General features: G+C 40.9%; 1 protein-coding gene across 1 annotated transcript in view; it reads left to right on the top strand.

Annotated features, from left to right (window-relative positions):
- Positions 1-1137: 1137 nt before the first annotated feature.
- KCNJ6 (potassium inwardly rectifying channel subfamily J member 6) overlaps positions 1138-20539 on the top strand; it is a 259033-nt gene continuing 239631 nt past the window's right edge. Inside the window, exon 1 of the mRNA XM_041735202.1 lies at positions 1138-1690. The gene's annotated coding sequence lies outside the window, so the exon portion shown is untranslated. The remainder of the gene's footprint in view (positions 1691-20539) is intronic.

A 20539-nucleotide genomic window follows, 5' to 3' on the forward strand; every position in this document is an offset into this window, starting at 1 on the left:
GTGCTGTGTAATTAGAATGCATAAAAAGATCTTGGAAGTAAGAGGTCTCTTTCTCTGGAATGGTGGGGTCATCTTCTTGGAGGTAGAAATGCTGTGTCTTATGAGAGGAAAACTACTTTACGAAGTAGCAAAAGAATAGCCAGATATGAAACTGTCCTTACAAAATTATTAGCCAATGGTATTTATTGCTCTTAAAAACCTTTAGCTGCCTATCGATTTATCCCTGGGGAAAGAAAAGATGGCATAAAAGAGTGGAGCTTACAGACACAGAAGCAAATTGTGGAAAAGCTTTGGAAACATGGGAATAAGTAGTGTTTGCGATGACCCTAAGAAAAAAAGAGGGTGCAGAGGGGAGCGTGGTGAGGTGATCCCTGGGATAACAATACAGAGCAAGTTAAAAAAATCAAAGGACGGGATCCAGTGGGCAATTATCCAAACCCTGACGAAGTCAACTTGGAAGGCAAGTCGGGTTACGCATGACAAAGGTCACGGTCCCTTTGTTTGTCTCCAATGCGCATCCAGGTGGGGTGGGATGGAGCAGCAGCGGTGATGCCGGGTGCTGTGGCCAGGGCAGACAGAACCAAGCAGCGGGGTGGGCTTCCGAGGGACACCGCGAAGACCCCGAGGGGGCGCAGCCCCTCACCCCCACCCCTCCCCGGCCATGCGCCCCGGCCGTGCGCCCCGGTGCGCGCTCCAGCTCCCGCGCGCAGGCTGACTCCTTGACTGCAGCCCAGAGGGCCACCGAGACAAGACCCTCCTCTTTCTCCTGCTCTCCTAAGTCCCGAGCTTCGGCTCTTTGCTGCTGTCCAGGCTCTTCTCCAGGAATAACTCACTTAGTGACAGAGAAGGAAAGGTGGGAACCGGAGGCTAAATCCAAAAGGTCCCCCCAGCCCGGAGCGCCCCCCACGTTTGCAGCTTCGTTTTGGAGCGCTGGGGGCTGGCTCCCGCGGCTTCCCCGCGGGCTGGGGTTTGGGGAGGGGTCAGGGCGGAGTGTCCCTCCCCTCTCCTCCCCCCTCCCCCCTCCCCCGCCGCTCCGGAACGCGCTGTGTGGCCGCTTCTCTCCAGCGCGCGGCGCTGCGCTCGCTCTTATCCGCGGAGCCGCGCCGGTTCGTGCGCGGCCAGCGGGACTCAGCCCGTCCGCTGGAATCGAGGAGCATTCATTGAATCTGCGGCTTTCATGACGTCTCCCTGCGTGGCCCATCACTTTTCTCCCAGCCGGGATTTTATTTTTTTTTTTTTTCCTCCACTCCTGCCGTTTCCGAACCCTTCCCTCCGCCGGGTCTGCCGCCCGCATCCCTGCCCGACGCACACCCCTCCGCCCCTCCTTTGACCCCGCGCCCAGCCCGCCTCTCCGCTCGCGGCCAGAGGGAGCCAGTTTGCAGACGGCCGCACCTGGCCGGAGAGGTTGGGCGGGTGGAGGGGTGGGGATCCGCGGGAACCGGGAAGCCAGACCCAGAGCTGGATGCACCGCCAGGAGAATGGAGCCTCCTAACAGCCTCTCGGGGCTGATGTGAAATTGGACCATCTGATTCCAGTTTTTCTTTCCTTTTCTTTTTCCTTTTTTTTTTTTCCTCTCTTTTTTAAAAAAATTTTTCTCCCCTCACCATCCATCGTGTAGTGAATTATTAAATCTTGCTCCGTTCCAAGAGAGGAGATCATGATTGAGTGAAACCACCCTGTCCGCAGCAAGGTAAGCGGTGCGCTGAGTTGCTCGAAGGCGAGAAGCTGGCATCAATCTGGGCAAAACGTTCCGTGCCCTCGGGTCCCCACCTCCCCCTCCCCAGTCTCCGCCGCCGCTGCATGCTCCACGCTGATGAGAAACATGATGCCCAAGTCTGGGGAAAGGCGAGGGAGAAGCCGGTTACATAACAGAAGGGAAATCTGTTTCATACGGTTTTCATTAGCAACTGAAAACTCGCAAGGGGGGCGGGGAGAGGAGGGGTCTGCATGCCCTGGGCTCAGAGAAACCCAGTCAGTTATTGCAGACATCATTTCAGCAGACGTTGGCAAAGAAGAAATGCACTGATTTAACTGGCAGGGGCGGCTTGTGGTGTAGTCATTTACAGTTGGGAAAAGCCCATTGTCTTTATGGAAAGCTGTATCCTTGTTCTTCTTTGCATAGAGGAGAGTGACAGAGACCGAGACGGGGAGCAAGAGAAGGAGGAAAAGGAAAAAGTGAGCGGTGGGGAGAAAGAGGCAGAAAATGGGAAACAATGACTCCTAACTGTTATCTATCTGTAAAACCAGGGATGTGATATGATGGCTACAAACAGTGAATAGGAAGCTCTCCCTAGAAGTAAACTGAATTGTTTTGTAATTGGAAGGAAAAAAGAAACCCTTCAGATAAAATGAGATGTTTCTGGCATTTAGGGGGTTGGATGAATCCCGACTTGCTTCCTCCTGGGTATATTTTCATTTGCATCAAGACATTAAGCTTGGATTAGTTTTTAACAGAATTAACATTAGTATTCCCCAAACCCAATAAAACCTTGAGTCGATCCACAGGTATATCTCTTGTACCAGCCTCAATATGGAGAAACTCTTAAGAAGGAAACGTGTTAATAGAAAAAGCCACAGAAATGGGGTGAGGTTAATGGAGAAACAAAATACCAGAATTTTCCAAAGAATCCCGCCTCCACTCCCAAAAAAGGAAGAGAGAGAGAGAGAGAGAGAAAGAGAGAGAGAGGGAGAAGGGGGGGGGGAACCTCAAGTGTTTGGGAGTTGGAGATTATTATGTGTTTAGAGTGTCTCCTGCTTGCTTTTATCCAAAGTCTGATGGTACTGGGGAGCCCCCACCATATAGGGTGAAATGCCACATCCCCACTAGCTCCTCACCCTGCTTACCTTTCTTACACTGAAAAACAGAAGGGGATGCCCAGGAGCTGAATAGAAAGAAAAAGGGTCTTGCTATAGTCAGGGTACAGCTAACTAAGCTTCGCCCATTTTGCCTGGAGAAAGAAAAAGCTGAGTCTCCATGGCGACCCAGGTGGGAGGGGAGAAGGCAGCTCCAGTTACCAAAAAAAAAAAAAGAAAAAAGAAAAAAAAACCCACGTTGGACAAAACTTTCCCAGCTTCAGGTAAAGAAACGAGCCAGCCAGGTATCCTGTGGAAGGTCCCATGGTATCAGCTCTGCCCAAGTTCCTGCCGACAACCCACAAAGGGGGCTTCTATAACTGGCCAGCATCCACCCAAACCTCCCAAAGTTGCCCAGAGGCCACTGAGATGGTTCAGGCAGCAGGTTCTGGATTCAGCACCAAGGCCAGAGCACAGGCGCCAGGTTCCCACCTCCCAGTTGGCGGCCCCTGCTGATGCTGTTAGCTCCTTTGGTGACAGAAGCGATCACTTTCCATAAAGGAGCGATTCCCCTGCCCGTGCAGAATCTGGATATCTGATTATCCACGGAATTGCGTGGGACAGAGAAGCTTGCAAATCATCCATTTCACGCATGGCGGTGCATCAGAGTAACTATTCAAAATCAAGAACACTGAAACAGCAAAAGATCCAAGCTGAACTGAGAATGGAGAATGATCCTGTCCTCAGGGGAGCAGAGGGGCAAGGCGCACGCCTGCACAGACACACAGACACACACACAGGACCAGTCTCTGATGAGAGTTGCCTAGTTTCAGCCACGTCCCTTTGGTTTCAAAAGTATCCATTCATTTCTTACCCTCTCACTGTCCTCTACACTTTTTGTCAGGTTTAGATGACAGAAAGACTGTGCGAGCACGCTGTCAGTAAGACACTGGTTAACTAAATCCTGTTAGGGGTCCTGAGATCCTAGAGGGTAGAGAAATAAAATACTCTTAGTCCAGACCTGACAGACTTTTCTAAAAAAAGAGCTGGTGAGCTCCAGGAAAGGGAGGAGAATGTGCTTGTGAGATGAGAAGCAGTAACTGTGTCTTTAAGCCAGCATGTGGGCAGGGTAGCTACATTTCCAAGGTTGTAGGGCATAGGAAACAGAGAGAGGGAGTTACTTCTCTTAATAGAAACAAGGAAGAAACTGTGCAAGAGGGGAGGATTTATTATCACTCGAGCTCCATTTCAGCACTCACTGAGAGAAAACAGGTAAGTCTCTCTTGCCATAATGCCTTCACCTGGGGCAAAGCTGGTCTCTATGCTGCTGCCCCCATCTTTGGCCATAGACCCTCACACCCCCCAATAATGGTTTAGGAAAAATAGTAGAGGAAGATGGCAGTCATATTTCTAAGAGACCGCTTTTCCGAGTCGCATCCAGGGGTTGCAAGGCACAGTTTGAATTGCAGAGCCCAAAGTTTGACAATTGGTTGGAGGTAGTGATAATGCCTTTACAATACGCTGAGCTGCTTTTGAGGATGCCCTTAGGTGTGTCCAGTATTGAGTTGGTTCTGGTTTGTTGTCTATGAAGGTAAATGAGATGAATCCTGATTTTCTTTGCTGGACCTTCCAACTGTGGGCATGCCACTGCTTTCTAAAGATGATAATGCGTGCACTTAGGACTTGGTTAAAGCAATGCGTTTATACCTTCCAGTTTTTGTTTTTTGTTTATCGTGATCTCTACTGAAGGCAGAAGCAATCTATTCCAAACCTGATCAAAAGATGAGATGTTACACTAATTTCTTCCATTTCAATTCTTGATGGGTGTTGATAAGTTTATCCATGGTTTAATTCGTAAAAGAGTTGCTACCTAAAGTAGAGAGAAGTGGTTAGTGGAGCACTGTTAGGACTTAAAGCAACTGTACCGTGGCTTTGCTCCATCTGATATTATCAGCAGAAAAGATGTAGAAATTAGTTATGAAGATACAGCCATACAAGAATATAGATCATTTTACTTAAAAGATCATTTATAAAGTAATGTATTTGTGAGTTCTAAAGCTCAATTTGTCTCATGAATTTAAAACAAAAGATGGGAATGTAAATGACCTAGATATAGGAAATTGTTCAATCAATTATCTTAATTCTGATAGAATCTGTGTGCATATATTTGGTGCTAATTTATCCAACTAGGACTTGCTTTCTTCCTGGGTGGCTAATTGGTGGGCAAAACATCATTATGCCCTGATGGCAGTCAATGGCATATTCCGAAATAATTGGTCTACCCATTTCAAGTAAGAATTGTTAAGAAGACTTAAAATGTATCCCTGAGAACTTGGAGCTTTTTAATAATATTTTTAAAAATAATTTTAACATCTTACCCTGGTATTTCCTAAACATCAGCTAATAATATATATTAACTTTGATGACCTGGGTCTTTATTTAATACATAGACTGTTTCCTTTGAATATGTAGAAATGTTTTAATTCACTCTCAAATCCCCCCTCCCATCTTTTTACAAACTATCTCTGCTTTACAGGATAAAAGAAAATAAGACATCAGAAGAGCTATTGAATAAGCAATAGAAAAAATTTATTGGCAATTGAAAATAAATAATATACCCTTCTCGAAGCATAACTCCATTCACTGATTTTCATAGGTCGAAAGTGTTGCTTTTCTCGAGGGTTAAATCTTGATTATGTGAATCTTCATGAAAATAAGATAAAGCCTCTTTATCAAAATGGGCAAGTAGGTAAGGTGAAGCTCTTTTTCAATAATTCTTCCTTAAACAAATGATATATAAACAATATGCAGATTAACAAGGGAAAGAAACCAGAGAGAATCAGAACAAGGGGAAGGAAGCTACAGAAAAAGGTTAGCATTTAAGGCTACTATATTTTTACTAGCATTAAAGTAATGGCACTTTTGAAAGCAAGGGTTTTGTTTGTTTGTTTTTTAACTCATTGTATCAGGACTTCAAGGTTTATGGAACTGAGATGTCTAAATGTAACAACTTTGGATTTATACCTTATTGAGATAGCATTTATTGTTTCTTTCCTTTATTTTCAAGTGTCATTTTAAATATCAAGAGAGAAATGATTCACTCTTAATTTTTTCAGAATTATTAAATTTGGTAATATCAATTAAAGGGAAATTGGTAATTAAGTCGAAAAATCATCAAGACACTTGTTTAAATTAAGGTTTTTCTTTCTAGCTGTAGTTTGAGTGTGTAGGGAGATTTAAAAAAATAAAATGCAGTCATTTGAGATGATACATTTTTAAATGTATTTTATTTATTTTATTTTTTTTACTTTTATTTTATTTTATTTATTCATGATAGGCACACAGTGAGCGAGAGAGAGAGAGGCAGAGACACAGGCAGAGGGAGAAGCAGGCTCCAAGCACCGGGAGCCCGAGCGGGACTCGATCCCGGGTCTCCAGGATTGCGCCCTGGGCCAAAGGCAGGCGCTAAACTGCTGCGCCACCCAGGGATCCCCTTAAAATGTATTTTAAATAATTAGTTCTAGAAATAATTAGGATCCTATATAAAGAAGAGATCATCATAATTGTAGTTAGTGCTCTAATGGTATTCCGACTCGCCTCTGACAAAGTACAAGGATATACACATACTCGATGTTATTTTACTAGCACTAATTGATAACACACAGTTATTTCCCTCAAATAAAGGAGAATGTCATCTTTTTTTTAATTTAAGGTATAATTGAAGTACAATATTATATTAGGTTCAGGCATACAACATGGTTCCTTGACATTTGTATGCATCGTGCAGTGGTCACCACAGTAAGTCCAGTTACAGTGTTATTGACTATATTCCTTATGCTGTATGTTGCACAACCACGACTTCTTTACTTTATAAGTGGAAGTGTGTATTTCTTAATCCCTTTCACCCAGTTCATTCCAACCAACCACCCCCACCTCCTGCAACCACCAATCTGTTCTCTGTATCTATGTGACAGGGTTTTGTTGGTTTTGTTTCTTAGATTCCACATATAAGTGAAATCACATGGTATTTGTCTTTCTCTGTCTAATTTTGCTTAGCATGATACACTGAAGATGCATCCATGTTGTTGCAAATGATAAGATTTCATTCTTTTTTTTATGGCCAAGTAGTATTCCATCGTATTCATTCACCACATCTTCTGTATTCATTCATTTACCAGTGGGCACTTAGGTTGTTTCCATATCTCTGCTGTAGTCAATAATGCTGCAGTGAACGGAAGGGTGCATATGTCTTTTCAAATTAGAGCTTTTGATTTTTCAAATAGATATCCAGTAGTGGAAGTGCTGGATCTCTCTTTTTTAAAAGATTTTATTTATTTATTCATTTGAGAGACACAGAGAGAAGGCAGAGACATAAGCAGAGGGAGAAGCAGGCTCCTCACAGGGAGCCCAATGTGGAACTCGATGCTGCAACTCCGGGATCACGCCCTGAGCCGAAGGCAGAGGCTCAACCACTGAGCCACCCAGGCATCACTGGAATTGCTGGATCTTATGGTAGTTCTATTTTTCCTTCTTTGAGGAACCTCTGTACTACTTTCCACAGTGGCTGCACCAATTTGCAATCCTACAACAAAGCACAAGAGTTCTTTTTCCACATCCTTACCAACACTAATTATTTCTTGTCTTATTGATACTAGACATCTTGGCTGGCATGAAGTGATATTTCATTGTGGTTTCGATTTGCATTTCCCTGATGATTAGTGATACTGACCCCTTCTTCATGCGCATGTTGGCCATCTGTATGTCTTCTTTGGAAAAAAGACTACTCGGATCCTCTGCTAATTTTTTAATCAGATGGTTTTTTAGTATTAAGCTATATAAGTTTTCAAATATATTTTGGTTGTTAGCCTCTTATTGGATAGGTGACTTTCAAATATCTTCTCCCATTCAGTAGGTTGCCTTTTCATTTTGTTGAAGGTTTCCTTCACTGTGCATAAGCTTTTTAATTTGATATAGTCCCATTATTTGTTTCTGCTTTTATTTTTCCATACTTTTGGAGACAGATCCAAAAAATATTGCTTAGACCAGTGTCAAGAAACTTTGGCCTATGTTTTCTAGGAGTTTTATGGTTTCAGGTCTTCAATTCAAGTTTTTAATTCAATTTGAATTGATTTTTATATGTGTTATAAGATAGTGGTCCAATGTGCTTCTTTTACATATAGCTGTTCAGTTTTCCCAACACCTTATTGAAGAGACTATCCATTTCCCATTGTATATTCTTGCCTCTTTTGTTATAAATTGGCCACATACATATGGGCTTATTTCTAGGCTCTCTATTCTGTCCTATTGATCTATATGTCTATTTTTATGCCAATACCAGACTATTTTGATTAGTATAGATTTGTAGAATAATTTGAAATCAGAAAGGGTGACACCTCCAGCTTTGTTCTTTTTTCCCCAGATCATTGTAACTATTTGAGGTCTTTCATGCTTTCATACAAATTTTAGAATTATTTGTTCTAGTTCTGTGAAATATGTCATTAGAATTTTGGTAGGAATTGCACTGAATCTGTAGGTTACTTTGGGTAGTATGAACATTTTGACAATATTAATTCTTCTAATTCATGAGCATGGAATATCTTTGCATTTATTTATGCCTTTTTAATTTCTTTCATCAATGTCTTATAGTTTTCAGTGTACAAGTCTTTCACCTTGTTGATTAAGTTTATTCCCAAGGATTTTATTAAGTTGAAGCACATTCCCTCTGTACTCACTTTGTTGAGAGTTTTTATCATAGGTGGTTGTTGAGTTTCATCAAATGGTTTTTCTGCATCTATTAAGATGATCATATGACTTTATCCTTCATTTTGCAAATGTGGTATATCACATTGATCAATTTGCAGGTGTTGAACCATTGTTGTATCCCTGGAATAAATCCCACTTGATCTTAGTGTATGATCCCTTTGACGTATTGTTGAGTTTGGTTTGCTAATTTTTTTAGGATTTTTCTTATACATTCATCAGAGATATTGGCCTATAATTTTCTTTTTTTTTTGTAGTGTTCTTCTTTGGTTTAAGTATCGGGGTAACACTGGCCTTGTAAAATGATTTTGGAAGATTTCCCTCCTCTTCAACTTTTTGGAAGAGTTTGAGGATAGGTATTAAATATTATTTGAATGTTTGGTAGAGTTCACTAGTGAAACTGTTTGGTCTTGCATTTGTGTTTGTTGGGAGGTTTTTAAGTATTGATTTACTCTCCTTACCAGTAAGTAGTCTCTTCAGATTTTCTATTTCTTCACAATTTAGTCTTGGAAGATTATAAGTTTCTAGAAGTGTTATCATTTCTTCCAGGTTTTTCAATTTGTTGATGTATAATTGTTTCTAGTAGTCTCTTATGATCCTTAGCATTTCTGCGGTGTATGTTATAACTTCTCTTATATTTCTGACTTTATTTATTTGAGCCCTCTCTTTCTTTCTTGGTGAATCTATCTAGAGATTTGTCAGTTTGTGTTTTCAAAGAATCAGCTCGTAGTTTCACTGATTTTTTTTAAATTATCTTTTTAGTTTCAATTCCATTTATTTCCATTCTAATCGTTATTATTTCCTCCCTTTTACAAACTTTAGGCTTTTTTTGTTCTTCTTTTTCTAGTTTCTGTGGAAGGAAATTTAAATTGTTTATTTGAGATTTCTCTTGTTTCTTGAGATAGGCCTATATTGCTATGAATTTACCTCTTAGAATTGCCGTCACTACATCTCATAGATTTTTGTATGTCATATTTCTATTTCCATTTGCTTCCAGGTATTTTTGGATTTCTCCTTTGGCATCTTCTGTGACCCAGTAGTTGTTCAATAACATGTTGTTTAACCTTTATGTATTTATATATTTTTCAGCTTTCTTCTTGTAATTGATTTTTAGTTTCATATTATTGCGGTTGGAAAAAAATGCTTGGGGATCCCTGGGTGGCGCAGCGGTTTGGTGCCTGCCTTTGGCCCAGGGCGCGATCCTGGAGACCTGGGATTGAATCCCACATCGGGCTCCCGGTGCATGGAGCCTGCTTCTCCCTCTGCCTATGTCTCTGCCTCTCTCTCTCTCTCTCTCTCTCTCTGTGACTATCATAAATAAATAAATAAATAAATAAATAAATAAATAAATAAAATGTTTAAAAAAAGGAAAAAAATACTTGCTATTATTTCAGTCTTCTTGTATTTATTAAGACTTATTTTGGAGACTTAATATGTGATCTAGTCTGAAGAATGTTCCATGAGCACTTGTGAAGAAAGTATTCTGTTGTTTTTTGGATGGAATTGCTCTGTATATATCTATTAAGTCCATTTGGTCTGATGGGCCATTTAAGAAATGTTTTCTGATTTATTTTCTGTCTAGATGAATTATATATACATTGATATAAGTGGAATGTTAAAATTGCCTACTATGGTATTGCTGTCAATTTCTACCTTTAGGTTGGTTAATATTTGCTTTATATGTTTTTGTGCTCCTAAGTTGAGTGCATATATATATTTATAAGTGCTATATCTTCTTGCTGAATTGACCTGTTTCATTACGCAGTGCCTCTCTTTGTCTTTTATGTCTTTGTCTGATATAAGTACAGCTATACCAGCTTTCTTTTCATTTCCATTTCTATGAAATACCTTTTTTCATCTCTTTGTTTTCAGTCAGTTTGTGTCCTTACTTCAGAAGTGAATTTCTTAGAGGTAGTGTATAGATATCTTTTTTTATTCCCTTCAACAATCACTTTATGTCTTTTGATTGGAGAATTTAGTTCATTCATATTTAAAGTAATTATTGACAGGTGTGCACTTACTGCAATTTTTGTCCATTGTTTTCTGGTTGTGTTTGTAGTTCCCCTCTGTTTCTTTTTTCTCTTTCTGTCTTCCATCATAGTTTGAAGACTTTCTTTTTTTTTTTAAGATTTTTAGAATTTATTTATTCATTGGAGACACAGAGAGAGAGGCAGAGACGTAGACAGAGAGTAAAACAGGCTCCCTGTGGAGATCCTGATGTGGGACTTGATCTCAGGACCCCAGGATCGTGCCCTGAGCCATAGGCAGATGCTCAACCACCGAGCCACCCAGGCATCCCGATTTGATGACTTTCTTTATCATTATGCTTGGATTCATTTCTCATTTTCTTTTGTGTATTTACTGTAAGTTTTTGGTTTGTGGTTACCATGAAGTTCACATATGTCATACTATATATGAAACAGTCTATTTTAAGTTGATAGTAATTTAAATTTGAACATAATCCAGAACTCTACATTTTTATTTCCTGTCTTTGTTTTGTTTTTGATGTCACTTTTTATATCTTTTTACTTTATGTATCCCTTAAACTTTATTGTAGTCTTAGTTAACTTCACTACTTTTGTCTTTTAACCTTCTTGGTACCTTCATAAGTGATTAATCCACTACCTTTACTATATATTTACTTTTTCCAGTGAGATTTTTACTTTCATATGTTTTCTTATTATTAATTAGTACCATTTATTTTCAACTTAAAGAATTATCTCTTTTTTTAAAAAAAGATTTTATTTATTTATTTGAGAAAGAGCACCCACATGAGAGAGAAAGAGAGAGAGCGTGCACACTAGCAATTTGGGGGAGGGCCAGAGGAAGAAGGAGAAGCAGGCTCCCTGCTAAGCAGGGATTAGGGGGCTTGATCCCAGTAACTGAGATCATGACCTGAGCCAAAGACAGCCACTTAACCGACTGAGCCACCCAGGCACCCAAGAAATATCTTTAATATTTCTTATAAGGCTGCTTTACTAGTGATGAACTTCTTTAACGTTTGCTTATTTAGTAAACTCTATATCTGTCCTTCAAATCTGAATAACCTTGATATTTCTGTTTCCTCATTTTGCTTGACTATGTTTCTATATATTAGGCCAAAAAGTTATCTCTCTCAGGTGTGAAGGAGAGACCTTGTATAGGTGATAAATCTTGTTCAACCTTGTCCTAGCTCTTGGGTGTTTCTTGAAACTTTGTGATTGTCTAAACTGCCTGAGTTATTATTGATATGCCCCTATTGCTGAGGCTGTGCCAAGACTCATCAGTGTTCTGAGGGGAGGAATCTGTTTAACATCTAGTTTAAGGATGATTGAAAGCCAGATCCTCAGATAGTGGTTTTTACAATATGCAAATATATACAGTCTTGTGGGGCTGCAAGCAAGATCTGGAGGTCTCCCCTGGGCAACAGTGGGAAAAATTGGGCCTGCAGACAAGTGTATAAGCTTCTTTCCAGGAAGTCTCTTTAAGCTATAGGTAGGTCAAGGGGGTGCATAAGGGTGGTGTCTCCCTACTTTTGTTCCATGGGTGTACCTCTTTAGCTTCTTGATGTGTAGGAAACCTGAAGCCTGTCCCTCAGACTGAAGCTCCAGGCTTCAGTAAATAGGCTCTTTTCACAGGAGGACTGAGGTTATATTTGTCTGCTGTCTGTGCAGTGTCCTAGGGTGGTGGCCTGCCAAGAGTTATCTACTTATTACAGTCCTATGGAGCTCTGGAATGCCAATTCTTTTAGCCACCAGAGCCAGGCAATCAAGGAGTGTCCCCTGTATGGGCTGAATATGACTTCTGGCTTTAAGCAAGGGCATTGGAGATTGTACTGGACAGAGCAAACTCAATGGCTTCAGAAAGGTAGTGGAAAAATGTCTTGTCTACACATGACTGTGGGCCTCAGTGGTGCAGTAAGAAAATGCCTTGTCTGGGTGCACACATCACCTTTAGGCCAGGAGTAGGAGAATGCTATGACCACCAGTGCTGCCACTCCCAGCCAGGGAGCAGGTGAGTGCTGTTATTGCTGCACTATCCAATCTCAGGAAGCAACACAGGGGCTCACCCTGCCCTTCCAAACAAGCTAATTGGAGGGCGCCATGTCTAAGGTCACTTGCCTGTACCGACAGGGTAGGTAGCGTGTGCAATAATGGTGTCTACCAGCACCTTCATTTCCTGGGAACGTCTCAACTGTGCCCTGCCTGCCCTTCTAGCAGATGCCTCCAGATAAGCATATGAATCTCCCTCACACATATCTAGGTGCTTTTCAAACTACTGCTCTTTTGCTGGGTCTGGGTGATTGAGACCATACTCTAGCCCTCCATGTGGGGAATCTCAGTTTCCTTATAGCACTTTGGGACTTGCAGACATCAGCTCAACCCAGACATTCTGAAGGCTCGTCTTTTGGGTACAGATCCCAGAGGCCAGGGTACCTGATGTGAGGCACCATCCTCTCACTCAAAAAGAAGCATCTGTATTGCTGCACCAGGGGTGGGGTTTCTTTCAAGACTGTATTTCTGCTTCTTTTCGCATCTTAATGTGGTTCTTTTATTCTTTGTTGTGGAGAGACGTTCACCTAGTTTTCAGATTTTTTTCAAAGGGAAATGATTCAGGGGCGCCTGGGTGGCTCAGTCCTTTAAGCATCCTGATCTAGGGTCCTGTGATCCAGCCTCTCATTGGGCTCCCTGCTCCATGGGGAGCCTGTTTCTCCCTCTGCCTCTTCCTTTTTTTTTCTCTCTCTCTCTCTCTCTGTCTGTCTCTGTGTTTCATGAATAAATGAATAAAATATTTTGTTTTAAAAAAAAGAGAAATGATCCATAAGTAGCTGTAGATTTGGTGTATCCATAGGAAGAAGTGCATTCACAATCTTTACATGTTGCCATCTAAGACCCTATGCTCTAAGGACAATGTCATCTTAAAAAGAATATTAGGTATTCCCTAAACTGTCTGTAGCCTTGATCTAACCATACCTGCTAATCAATTGTAGATATTTATGTATTTATTACTGCACTGAATAGTTATTCAAGCAAACCTTGAGAGACTGATTTTGCATCATGTTCAAGTGACCATTCAAATCTTTATCTTTTCCAGATGCATTAAGGCCATCAATCAACTTTTCTAATTACAATGTATCAAGTTAACCCCACATTTTAAACAAACAGCTCTTTAATTCATGTCTTTATAGATTTATCTATCACAGTAAGCCCCTAAACTCCTTCAGTCTCATATTTCACATTTTCTCTCTATAGCTGTGCTTAGAACCAGAGACCATACAGTATTGGTGGTTCTTTTAGTGAATAGATTTTGATTGATATTTATCACCAGTCATATTCCTAGTCACAGAGACATGACTTCTAGTGTGAACACTTTACAAAATTAACCAGCAAGTGAATCTATGGATAAAGATGCATATCCTTGCCAACAATTGTTTTGTGGCACTAAAACTGAACATATTATATGCAATGTGAGAGACAAATCTATAAATAAAGTTTGAATCCTGATGCTGTTGCAGTTTCCTCTTTAAACTTATAGGCATCCACTTTCTTCCTACCTAGGATGAAACTGATTTTTTTTTTTGATGATGCTTAAATTTTCCTCATATCATCCAACAGGAATGTGTGTGAATGTGACATTGTGCTTGGGAGGTGTTATTCAGTGATGAAGAGCACAGGCTCTGGCATCTAACTAACTGCATTTGCATTAAGCTCTAGGTATTAGTCAGCTTTTACTAGCTTTGGTGCAGTAACAGCAATCTCAACATCTCAGTGGCTTACAAAACAAAGGTTTATTTCTTCATCAAGCTACATACCTTCGCTGGTCAGCTATGGCTATGCACTCCTGTATCTTCTTCATTCTGGGATCCAAGCTGAGGGACCAGTCTGATCTGGGGCATTCCATGCTCATGTCAGAGGTAAATGAGAGTGCCAAATTAAGCAATGACTCTTAAAAAATCCTGCTGAGGGATGGCCCAAGTTATCTACTTACAGTCCACGGACCAAAAACAACTCACGTGTCACACCAATGCCAATGGCCAGTGAGATGGAGAGGCATATTTCTCCCACACTGAGGCCCCTGCATATAGCAGCAGGTGCAGACATATAATCTTCTTATGAAGAGGGAAGCCAATAATTGGGGACAATTATATAATCCATTACACTAATTATGTGACTGTGATCCACTTTAAGCTCTTGGTTTGCCTATCTATAAAATGAAAATAATAGTGTCTACCCCAGAGATGTTATGAGGATTAATGTGATAATGTAAAGTTCCTAGAATAATGTCCAACACAAAATATGCACTTTATAAATAATAGATGCTGTTATTCATTTGCTATAATATGTCATTAAATGTGGTCCTCGGTGAGGCCATGTAGACTGTATTAATTAGATAGCTATTGTAATAGAAAATCCCTAAATCTCAGCAGCTTAGCAAAATAGAAGGTTATTTCTCATTCTTGTAAACCTAATTGGCTAATGCCATACAGGGACCATACACAGGCAATTTTTAATGATCCAGGCCTGTAAGAAATGTCACTTCTGCCCATATTCTGTGGCCTCACCTAGCTGCAATGGTAGCTGGATCATAGTTCAGCTCCATGCCCAAGAGGAAAGTACACTGGTAGGTTAAGCACACCATAGCCTTTGGATATATATCCAATGTTAAACATGCCCATTTGACTGTTTTAATACCAAAGTCTGGGATCAAAGAAATACAGCTAGTGTGGGTCAGGGCAAATAATTTGTCCCAATGGTGAAAAGATCCCTGGTAAAAACAGCATTTTGTTGAGCTCTTGAATCATTCTTCAGTGGTGTATTTTTCAAAGTAAATTGGTTGGGATCTTTGACTTCGGAGTGGGTGTATTTAATGCTTACAAAGAAGATGTAAATCCATATTGTTTGACTTCTGATAGCTGAGCCATTAAAGTAGACATACAGAAGAAGAATTGACCTCATAACCCTTGCTTGGAAGAAAGTTTCTAATCCTGACAGTTACACCCACATCGTGTCTAAGAATGCTCGAGAATTAGATGCTGTCTTCCAATCTCTCAAACTTGACTAGCTATTTTCGTTTTGTCTTGAATTCCGTAAACATCTATAGGTTAGACACAAGCTCTAAGTTTAGGGTGGATTAATCTAACAATAGTTTGTGTTTTCCTCCAAATAGACCATGTAATTTATAAGTAGTCTTTGAGAACTCCAGCCTGCCTCAAGGACAGCAGGTACCCTTGGAAACTAAAATCTATACCTTTTCACTGGAAGGGAGACACCAGCTTTAATGCTAAGCTCGCAACCTAGAAAAGATAAATATCAGGAAGAGATGTATGGGAAAGCTTCGAAGAAAAAGCCAGAAGCAATACAGTAGTGACCCACGATGCTTCAAGCTGTCCTCATTTCCCTTCCCTCCAGCATGTGTGACAGAGCCGTAGCCCATTCGCGGAGGGCCTTTAGTCACCAACCTAAAATAGTGAATATCCCTAATGTGTGCTAATCCTTCCATGGGGCAGCAACACTGGATTAGAGAACTCTTGAACACTTTCAGTATCTTGCTATTCTAAAGTGAATAATGTCTTAGAGTAGAGTTTCTGATTAATGACGAGAGTGTTTTCCAGGAGAAGGTTTATTTCACTACTACCTCTTTTCATTTCAACTTAAAAGGGATATAACCCAACTCAGTCACATTTAGAAAGAAGTAATCAGGATGATAGGCAAGTCCAAACTGTGTAACGTAAGAAACAGATGAAGGAATTGGGATGTTTCCCCTAGAAAACACTTGGGAGTGGGGAGGCAAGAGAGTAGTTTTTAGGTATCCTGGTATTTTAATATAAAGGAGGGTTTAGAAAGATTCTATTATTTATCTAATAAATACAACTGAGACCCAGTAGTGGGAGCTACAAAGTGACATGTAAGGAAGAATCTTTTGTAGTCAGAATGGGAAGAGGCAATATGATCTGTCGTCTCCATTGGCACAGCTCTGAATTCCTCTCACTGGAAGGCATAAAGAAGCTGGGGGAGCCAAGAAATGGCATTGGAGTGCATGTGTTTTGAAGTCTCTGCAACACAAAGTGCTTGCAGTTCTCCTGATGGCAGCGACCATGTCAGTCAACATGTCACACTGGACCTCAGTAGTCTACAAGGCCATGGCTTTATTATTGGAGAACTCCCATTTCTCTATGAAAGAAATGAGTCCTCTTTCACCAAGTGACACTTTGGTCCATACATGAAATGTGTGGTCAGTGAGAGCAAGCCTGGAGCATGGTGACCACATGACTAAGCTACAGGTTTGTTAAATTCCCACCCATGGGAAAGACTTATTTTCTGTTTTATGTTTTTCGTACAACTCTACCCTCAGTCAATCAACAGGGAATGAAATAACTCTTTGGAGGTTTCTCACAGTGCTCCAAATTTATTTGTAAATAGCGTCATGTTCTTTTCAGAGTTGGGACCTGTGACACATCAGCCAGAGTACATTTCAGATTCGTGGACATCTCATGTGCCATATATGATGCTAGTAAGATAGAATTCCTACTCTTAAAAAATCCCGTTTCAGTAATAGCAAAGAAGGGATGGCTTTCTTCCCTTTTGGCTATATCCTGAAGTCTCACTAGGCAATACCCTAAATATATACTCACCACCTTGAATTTTCATCAACCCTCCTGGTGTGTCCAGGCCCACCACAGGGAAACATCTAAAGAGAGAGGACACAAATGGGGAGGCAAATACAGAGCCTATTATAGGTACGCTGTCTTAAAAGGGATTCCTTCATTGAAGAAGCTGAATTAGGTGTCCCCCTTTCTTATCGGCAGCTAAGGAGTGCTCAGCCCCAAACCAGCACCACTCCTGTCTCCTCACTGACCATGAGTGAGTTCAGGCACAGAGAAGCATCAGAGTCAGTTGACAGAAGTAATTTTAGGCCAGTGGTTCCCAGAGTGTGTCCCTGAACCAGCAAAAGCAGCTGTGTCACCAGGGAAACTAGTTACAAATGCATGTTCTCAAGCCCACCCCAGACCCTGTGAATTTGAAACTCTGGGGATGGGGCCAACCACCTGAACTCTGGGGATGGGGCCAACCACCTGAATATCACTTCAGGAATTCTGATGCACAATAAAGTTTGAGAACCACTGCCTTGTGGTTTTCTTCAAATTTGCTTCAAGGAGGAATCTTAGAGATTTTCCTCAAATCTGCTTCTCTTACAGGCTTCTTCCCATAGTGAAAAACAAGAGCTTGCTCTTTAGAAAGCCTTGCACAGCTGGAGATGATGGCATGCTTGCCCTTATCTTCCACCCTGTGAGCAGACCTAACCTGGACTCAAAGCCTAGAGGAAAAGACAAAAACAATAGGCTTTTGTTCCAACAGATAAAATATGCACAATCACACTAAGTGGCAAAGATTATGGGCACAAAGCAAGAGCTTCTCTGTTGCTCTCATTGTATAAATAAACTGCTTAGTCTTCTGGAATTCCAGTTAATCCATGCAGAAGTTTTCTAGTACTTATTGTAAATTAATAGTCTCATCTATTATCCTTTGAATAAAAGATGCTATCAGTGAATAAGAATGGTGTACCCTCGAGAAAAGACATGACAAAAAATTGAATAGAGGGATTATCATGGCAAACCTCCATGCAGTCAAGTGAAGAATAATTAGAGTTATATAACATCCACTCTTATTTAACACATCTCTTGACCATCTGCATATTTCTAGAAATTGACCTTTCATGGCTACACCCTATATGGTCATGGCTCCTTGCACCAGTCAGTCAACAAATCTTTAATGAGTGGACTGAGGGGCAAAGGGGGAAAAATGTCTTTAAAAAAAAAGAAAGTTCTAAGTTCAACCCACAGATATGAGTATCAGTGAGACAGTGGCCAACACAAGGAAGCATAGCATTAAACAAGAAAGTGCTGGACTTTAAGTAGAGGCTATTGTCAGTAGAGAATCATCCAAGGATATGGTGGAAGAAGTAAGAGTTTTGATGGGGATATGGGAAAGCTACTTTCCAGAAAAGGGTTACATGTGCCTCTAGGGAGTATTGGCAGTGAGAGTTCATCAGGCAGAGGTACAGTCCACCACACAGGGAGGAAATAAAGAGCCATGCTTTGGCAAAGAATTTGAGGTCGTAGATCATTGAGAGTTAACTGCTTTGATTAGGGGTTGGGGATGGGCAGAGGATACACACTAGATTTTAATCTGGCAGCTATGGGCAAAATGGACTTGGGTGGAAACACTAGGATCAGGACACAGCTGGACACTGACAAAAAGGGAAGAAGACCAGAACATGCTCAGAGTGGTAAACTGGCAATAGGAAAATCATCTTACTTTAGTGTCTTTGGTGATACCGAATCACATCACTCATGAGCTGAGAGACCAGGCCGATGATGGACTCAGCCCAAAGGAAGCTCTAACATCACACTCTATGAACAAAAGAGATCACATATGGCCACAGTCCAGGTGCAGAGTGTGGAGGCCATTCTAGGGAATAACTAACACAGTTGGGAAGGAGGATGGGTGAGCACTGCAGCAGTGAGTTAGTGGAGGTGAGAGCTGCCACTTGTGTCACCTTCATGTGCAAGCAATGGGCTGTAGCATTTAAGAACATGTCCCTGGGGGTTTGTCCTTCCTGAGGCACTATGGGGGACAAGTATACCCAAAGCCACGAATGGGATGTTTGTTAATCCTGAAGGTAAAGGGACCATTTTATTTTGTGATATGGGACAGAGAAGGGACAGACTCCTTTCTCATTTCCAAAATTAGGGTTGCTTGATATTCATCTGATTCTTTCACAATTATGTATGTCAAACTACAACCTTTTCTTTGCTCAAGGAGTAAAATTCACTTAAACCTTTGTGGAAGTTACTGGGGATTTAGCCTGGCTCTGAACAGCAGGAATGGGGGCTAAGGAAATGTGAAGTCTTAGGTGAATTTTCTCAGTACCTGTCACTAACCTGGAGCCCCCATTGAGCTACTACCAAAGAGAAAACATAAAATGGGCTTTCTATGGACCCGCCTTAGGCTAGGAATAACATGGATGGCATGGCCCAGTTTGGCACCCTATGAGATGTGGGTGAGATCCAGAAGTGCAAAATGAATGAGGATCATTTTTATGAGACCTCGAAATAATAAAAATGATAAGCTAAAATTCTTTTCTCTCAATGAATTTTATTTTTTAGGGAACTAGTTTATTTGGTGTGCACCATTGAGTTAACATGCTTGATTCTCTGTTCCCATTGTGTGCATAAGTGAAGTTTATGTTAAATTAGCAGTGCTGAATTGCTGTGAAACTTGGTTTTCATGGGGAAAAACAAAAAGGTTATATTGGGCACCGGATAATAATGGTTATTATGTGGGGTTCCCAGATGAGAAAGTACATCTCTCCTAACGATTCCTGGTTATAAATAATCACCAAAACAATACCAAAGTCCTCCATAATAGCCCACCCATAAAGTGTATAAAACCTGGATTTTAGAGCAGCTGATAGAGAAGATGACAAATATAGTGATTATAGTGACCCATAGAACTAGTCCGGAATAGGAAAATTTAGCTAAAATCCACCATTCATTTTCAAATAAACTTCCAATATTTGTTACTCAGTTAATAAGATTTTCTTAAAATAAGCTATTATTAAACTATTCTCGACCTGTTTTGATTACCCCCAACCAATTCAAAGTAGATTTTCCTTTTACTGTAGAAGAAATATGGAGAAGTTCTTAGCACTGAGGATGAACCCTAGGTGTCCTTGTGAGAAACTGTAAGCTTCATTTGACTGCTCAAGCTCTTGTAATAATGCAGTTATTGTTCTAGTTCATTTCTTTAGTTATGGAAGGAATCTGGACTCAAGTCACTTCTTTTCTTTTTTTTTTAAGATTTTATTTATTTATTCATGAGAGACACGGGCGGGGGGGGGGGGCGGGCGCAGAGACACAGGTAGAGGGAGAAGCAGGCTTCATACAGAGAGTCCCACATGGGACTCGATCCCTGGTCTCCAGGATCACGCCCTGGGCTGAAGGCGG

Source organism: Vulpes lagopus, chromosome 20, assembly GCF_018345385.1.
Source record: "Vulpes lagopus strain Blue_001 chromosome 20, ASM1834538v1, whole genome shotgun sequence".
Classification (NCBI taxonomy): Eukaryota; Metazoa; Chordata; class Mammalia; order Carnivora; family Canidae; genus Vulpes; species Vulpes lagopus.